This window comes from Rattus norvegicus, chromosome 13 (genome assembly GCF_036323735.1).
Source record: "Rattus norvegicus strain BN/NHsdMcwi chromosome 13, GRCr8, whole genome shotgun sequence".
Taxonomy (NCBI): domain Eukaryota; kingdom Metazoa; phylum Chordata; class Mammalia; order Rodentia; family Muridae; genus Rattus; species Rattus norvegicus.
The window spans coordinates 91,846,585-91,852,936 of record NC_086031.1 but is presented as its reverse complement, the minus strand read 5'-3'; positions in this window follow the sequence as shown (position 1 = coordinate 91,852,936).

Sequence of the window (6,352 nt, the reverse complement as noted above, 5' to 3'; positions counted from 1 at the left end):
CGGGTTTAGTGCAGAATTCTATCAAACCTTCATAGAAGACCTCATACCAATATTATCCAAACTATTCCACAAAATTGAAACAGATGGAGCCCTACCGAATTCCTTCTACGAAGCCACAATTACTCTTATACCTAAACCACACAAAGACACAACAAAGAAAGAGAACTTCAGACCAATTTCCCTTATGAATATCGACGCAAAAATACTCAATAAAATTCTGGCAAACCGAATTCAAGAGCACATCAAAACAATCATCCACCATGATCAAGTAGGCTTCATCCCAGGCATGCAGGGATGGTTTAATATACGGAAAACCATCAACGTGATCCATTATATAAACAAACTGAAAGAACAGAACCACATGATCATTTCATTAGATGCTGAGAAAGCATTTGACAAAATTCAACACCCCTTCATGATAAAAGTCCTGGAAAGAATAGGAATTCAAGGCCCATACCTAAACATAGTAAAAGCCATATACAGCAAACCAGTTGCTAACATTAAACTAAATGGAGAGAAACTTGAAGCAATCCCACTAAAATCAGGGACTAGACAAGGCTGCCCACTCTCTCCCTACTTATTCAATATAGTTCTTGAAGTTCTAGCCAGAGCAATCAGACAACAAAAGGAGATCAAAGGGATACAGATCGGAAAAGAAGAGGTCAAAATATCACTATTTGCAGATGACATGATAGTATATTTAAGTGATCCCAAAAGTTCCACCAGAGAACTACTAAAGCTGATAAACAACTTCAGCAAAGTGGCTGGGTATAAAATTAACTCAAATAAATCAGTTGCCTTCCTCTATACAAAAGAGAAACAAGCCGAGAAAGAAATTAGGGAAACGACACCCTTCATAATAGACCCAAATAATATAAAGTACCTCGGTGTGACTTTAACCAAGCAAGTAAAAGATCTGTACAATAAGAACTTCAAGACACTGAGGAAAGAAATTGAAGAAGACCTCAGAAGATGGAAAGATCTCCCATGCTCATGGATTGGCAGGATTAATATGGTAAAAATGGCCATTTTACCAAAAGCAATCTACAGATTCAATGCAATCCCCATCAAAATACCAATCCAATTCTTCAAAGAGTTAGACAGAACAATTTGCAAATTCATCTGGAATAACAAAAAACCCAGGATAGCTAAAGCTATCCTCAACAATAAAAGGACTTCAGGGGGAATCACTATCCCTGAACTCAAGCAGTATTACAGAGCAATAGTGATAAAAACTGCATGGTATTGGTACAGAGACAGACAGATAGACCAATGGAATAGAATTGAAGACCCAGAAATGAACCCACACACCTATGGTCACTTGATTTTTGACAAAGGAGCCAAAACCATCCAATGGAAAAAAGATAGCATTTTCAGCAAATGGTGCTGGTTCAACTGGAGGGCAACATGTAGAAGAATGCAGATCGATCCATCCTTATCACCCTGTACAAAGCTTAAGTCCAAGTGGATCAAGGACCTCCACATCAAACCAGACACACTCAAACTAATAGAAGAAAAACTAGGGAAGGATCTGGAACACATGGGCACTGGAAAAAATTTCCTGAACAAAACACCAATGGCTTATGCTCTAAGATCAAGAATCGACAAATGGGATCTCATAAAACTGCAAAGCTTCTGTAAGGCAAAGGACACTGTGGTTAGGACAAAACGGCAACCAACAGATTGGGAAAAGATCTTTACCAATCCTACAACAGATAGAGGCCTTATTTCCAAAATATACAAAGAACTCAAGAAGTTAGACCGCAGGGAAACAAATAACCCTATTAAAAAATGGGGTTCAGAGCTAAACAAAGAATTCACAGCTGAGGAATGCCAAATGGCTGAGAAACACCTAAAGAAATGTTCAACATCTTTAGTCATAAGGGAAATGCAAATCAAAACAACCCTGAGATTTCACCTCACACCAGTGCGATTGGCTAAGATCAAAAACTCAGGTGACAGCAGATGCTGGCGAGGATGTGGAGAAAGAGGAACACTCCTCCATTGTTGGTGGGATTGCAGACTGGTAAAACCATTCTGGAAATCAGTCTGGAGGTTCCTCAGAAAATTGGACATTGAACTGCCTGAGGATCCAGCTATACCTCTCTTGGGCATATACCCAAAAGATGCCTCAACATATAAAAGAGACACGTGCTCCACTATGTTCATCGCAGCCTTATTTATAATAGCCAGAAAATGGAAAGAACCCAGATGCCCTTCAACAGAGGAATGGATACAGAAAATGTGGTACATCTACACAATGGAATATTACTCAGCTATCAAAAACAACGAGTTTATGAAATTCGTAGGCAAATGGTTGGAACTGGAAAATATCATCCTGAGTGAGCTAACCCAATCACAGAAAGACATACATGGTATGCACTCATTGATAAGTGGCTATTAGCCCAAATGCTTGAATTACCCTAGATCCCTAGAACAAACGAAACTCAAGACGGATGATCAAAATGTGAATGCTTCACTCCTTCTTTAAATGAGGAAAAAGAATACCCTTGGCAGGGAAGGGAGAGGCAAAGATTAAAACAGAGACTGAAGGAACACCCATTCAGAGCCTGCCCCACAGGTGGCCCATACATATACAGCCACCCAATTAGACAAGATGGATGAAGCAAAGAAGTGCAGACCGACAGGAGCCGGATGTAGATCGCTCCTGAGAGACACAGCCAGAATACAGCAAATATAGAGGCGAATGCCAGCAGCAAACCACTGAACTGAGAATAGGTCCCCTATTGAAGGAATCAGAGAAAGAACTGGAAGAGCTTGAAGGGGCTCGAGACCCCAAAAGTACAACAATGCCAAGCAACCAGAGCTTCCAGGGACTAAGCCACTACCTAAAGACTATACATGGACTGACCCTGGACTCTGACCCCATAGGTAGCAATGAATATCCTAGTAAGAGCACCAGTGGAAGGGGAAGCCCTGGGTCCTGCTAAGACTGAACCCCCAGTGAACTAGTCTATGGGGGGAGGGCGGCAATGGGGGGAGGGTTGGGAGGGGAACACCCATAAGGAAGGGGAGGGGGGAGGGGGATGTTTGCCCGGAAACCGGGAAAGGGAATAACACTCGAAATGTATATAAGAAATACTCAAGTTAATAAAAAAAAAAAAAAGAATAACCTCTTTCCCATGGTCCTGTTACGTTTCTGACAGATTCCATTCAAATTTTTGTTAAAAAAATATGCTCATATATTTTACTCACTTTTAAACTGAGTGATTCAAAATGAAAGAAGAAAAAAACCTACAAATCCCACTGCTCCAAACTGATTGATGTTAAGATTTGATTGGCAAGACTGAAGACATCTTTGTCCAGTGAAATGAATACCAAATGGAGATACATTTAGTTTAATGGTCTTTGAAAGAAAGGTTCTTGTCTAACCATCCAGAGACCAACAGTCACTTTCTGCCCTTCCTTCCTTCCTTCCTTCCTTCCTTCCTTCCTTCCTTCCTTCCTTCCTTCCTTCCTGCCTTCCTTCCTTCAGTGTAAGTTGCTTTTATCAGATACTTTATCATAGCAACAAGAAAAGTAATTAATTCAGTGTCTGAAAGCATCTCCTAAGCTGGATCGCTGCAGTCTGACAGCACACTTCTGCCAGGCAAACGGTAACTGTATTGATGTCTAGCCACACACTGTCATTCCTTACTCTGTGCTTTGCTACAATGTTCCTTTCTCACAGCCTATGCAGGCCCCATCTGTTCTTCAAAGGTCACGTTCAACATCTTTAAATCTCATCTTGGTCCACTCTCTTTCCCTTCCCAGCATCCACCTTTCCTCTGGAGTTCTCCCAGAGTTACTGTCTATAGCACTGATTTTACTATCTGATCTTCTAATCTTCTTGCATTAGGCCCATGTGTTATTTCCCTGAGGAAATCCTAAGTATCTGGAGGATAGAAACTAAATCCAAAGCTACAGTTTTGCCCAGCAGCAGGCTGAGCAAGCAGAAAGTTGCCCAGTTAAAATGACCACCCATGGAGGTATACAAAAGCAAGACACTTCTACTTAGAAGGCGACAAACTCACAGATCCCAACCTACACTTATCCCCCCTGATAGTGAATATCCATTTTCACCTTGGCTGGATTTGGAGTCCCATGAGAGACTCACCTCTGGGTTTATCTTGGAGGGTACATCAAGAGATGTTTAACCAATGAGAGAAATCTCACCTTAACTGTGATCAGCGTAGGTCCCTGTCCTTGTCAGCTTCCTATTACTGTGATAGAACGCTGATCAAAACTAACCTGGGGAGGAAAGGGTTTATCTGGCTTATAGTCCCACGCCACAGTCAGTTATTGAGGAGAGTCAGGGCAGTGCAGGAATTCAAGCACGGATCAGGTGGCAGGAGCTGAAGCAGAGACCATGAAGGGACACTACTTACTGGTGAGGTCCCCCCCCCCCCCGCCGAGTCACTGAACTTGCTTTCTCACACAGCCTAGGACCACCTGCGGACTAGAAACACCCACAGTGGGCTGGGTCTTTCCACATCAATCATTAATGAAGAATGTGCTCCTCAACTTGTTCAGGAACCTATCTAGTGCAGGCAACTTCTCGGCTGAGGCTCCCTCTTCCGAGACGACTCTGATTTCTTGTCAAGTGAACAGTAACTCACTAGCACAGGGTCAGGCTGAGTAATAAGGGGGGTTGAGGGGGGCAAGCTAAGGTCCTACGCTCACCTCACTCTGCTTCCCGACTAAAGTCGCAACCTGACCCTGTTATTATGACCTCTGCACCATGATGACCCCACCAAACTGTGAGCCAACATAACCCTTTCCTTCTTAAACTGCCTCTTTTGTTTTTGTTGTTGTTGTTGTTGTTGAGGCAGGGCCTCACTACGTAGTCTTGACCACCCTAGGGTTTGCCTGTAGGACAGACTGCCTTCAATCTCATAGAGAATGCTGGGGCTAAAGGTGTGTGCCACCACGCCTGGCCTTAAACTGTTCCTTGCAAGGCATTTGGTCATAGTAATAAGGAAGTAACTGTCACTTTCTGTTTGCTAATCACAGATAGCTGGTAGCCTCCAAGCCCCTCAGGCCCTCTAGTAGAAAATATATATTTCAACTAATGTGAGGAGATCCTCCTAAAAAAGAAGTAAGTCAGGTAGGAGGTGGCAGTGTTACCTTTAATCCCAGAACTGAGGAGGCAAAGCAGGTGGCCTCTGTGAGAGTGAGTTTCAGAACAGCCAGGGCTACACACAGGAACTCTGTCTTGAAAAACAAAACAATAAAAAGGTGGATCATTTTCTGTGTAGTCATGTTTTTTAAAAAAATTAGATTTTGTGTGTTTGGTGATTGTCTTGTTTGGGTTTTGTTGCTGTGAAGAGACATCATGACCAAGACAACTCTTATAAAGGCAAACATTTATAAGACATTATAACTGTTGGCTTACAGTTTCAGGGGTTCAGTTTGTTGTCATCATGGTAGGAAGTATGACATCAAGCAAGCTGACTTTGTGCTGGAGGAGCCAAGAGTTCTATACATCTTGAGCTGAAGGCATCTAGAAGGAGACTGGCATCTGCAGCAGTCAGGAAAAGTCCTCTTCTACACTGGGTAGAGCCTGAGCACAGGACTTCAAAGTCCACCCCCACAGTGACACACTTCCTCCAACAAGGCCACACCTTCTAATAGTGCCACATCCCATGGGCCAAGCGTATTCAAATCACCACAGTGATGGTAATGTTTGAACCCAGTGCTCCGTATTCACTGAGCTGGTGCGCTATCGCTGAGCCTTACCCCCTAGTCCCAACAGATTTTTGTTTTTAAAGTTATTTGGTATTTCAGTTTATAAAAATTCTGAGTTTCTTCACTTGAACAATTGTTATTGATCAAAGGTTATGTGCTAGGCACTGGGGACACATTACTGAGCTTGATTTAAGTCTCTCCTTGGGAGCTAAGGGGCAGAAAGGGCAGGCATTAAATAAACAAGTGCTGTGTCCGTGGACGTGGACGATTCAACAGACAGATTGCAAGTGTTAATGGGGTCAGAGTCAGAGGGAGCCTGGCTGACTCAGGTTCAGGAGGGCTATCTGAGAGAGCTCTGTTCAATGTAAGAGCAGAGGGTTTCTGTCGTTTAACGGATAGGTGTTCTGCTGGAAGATTAGCTAAAGAATTTTAAATTTCATGGCACACACTAAGGATTGGAAACCAGGGCCTTGTACATGCTAAGCACATGCTCTACCACTAAGAGCTACATGTAAACCCTTGCACATATGACTGACAAGAGGGATGCTTGATAGGAGGGCCGTCTTCTTTGACAGCGTGTTACAAATAAAGACAAGATAAATAACCAGAGGGGGCTGGGGATTTAGCTCAGTGGTAGAGCGCTTGCCTAGGAAGCTAAAGGCCC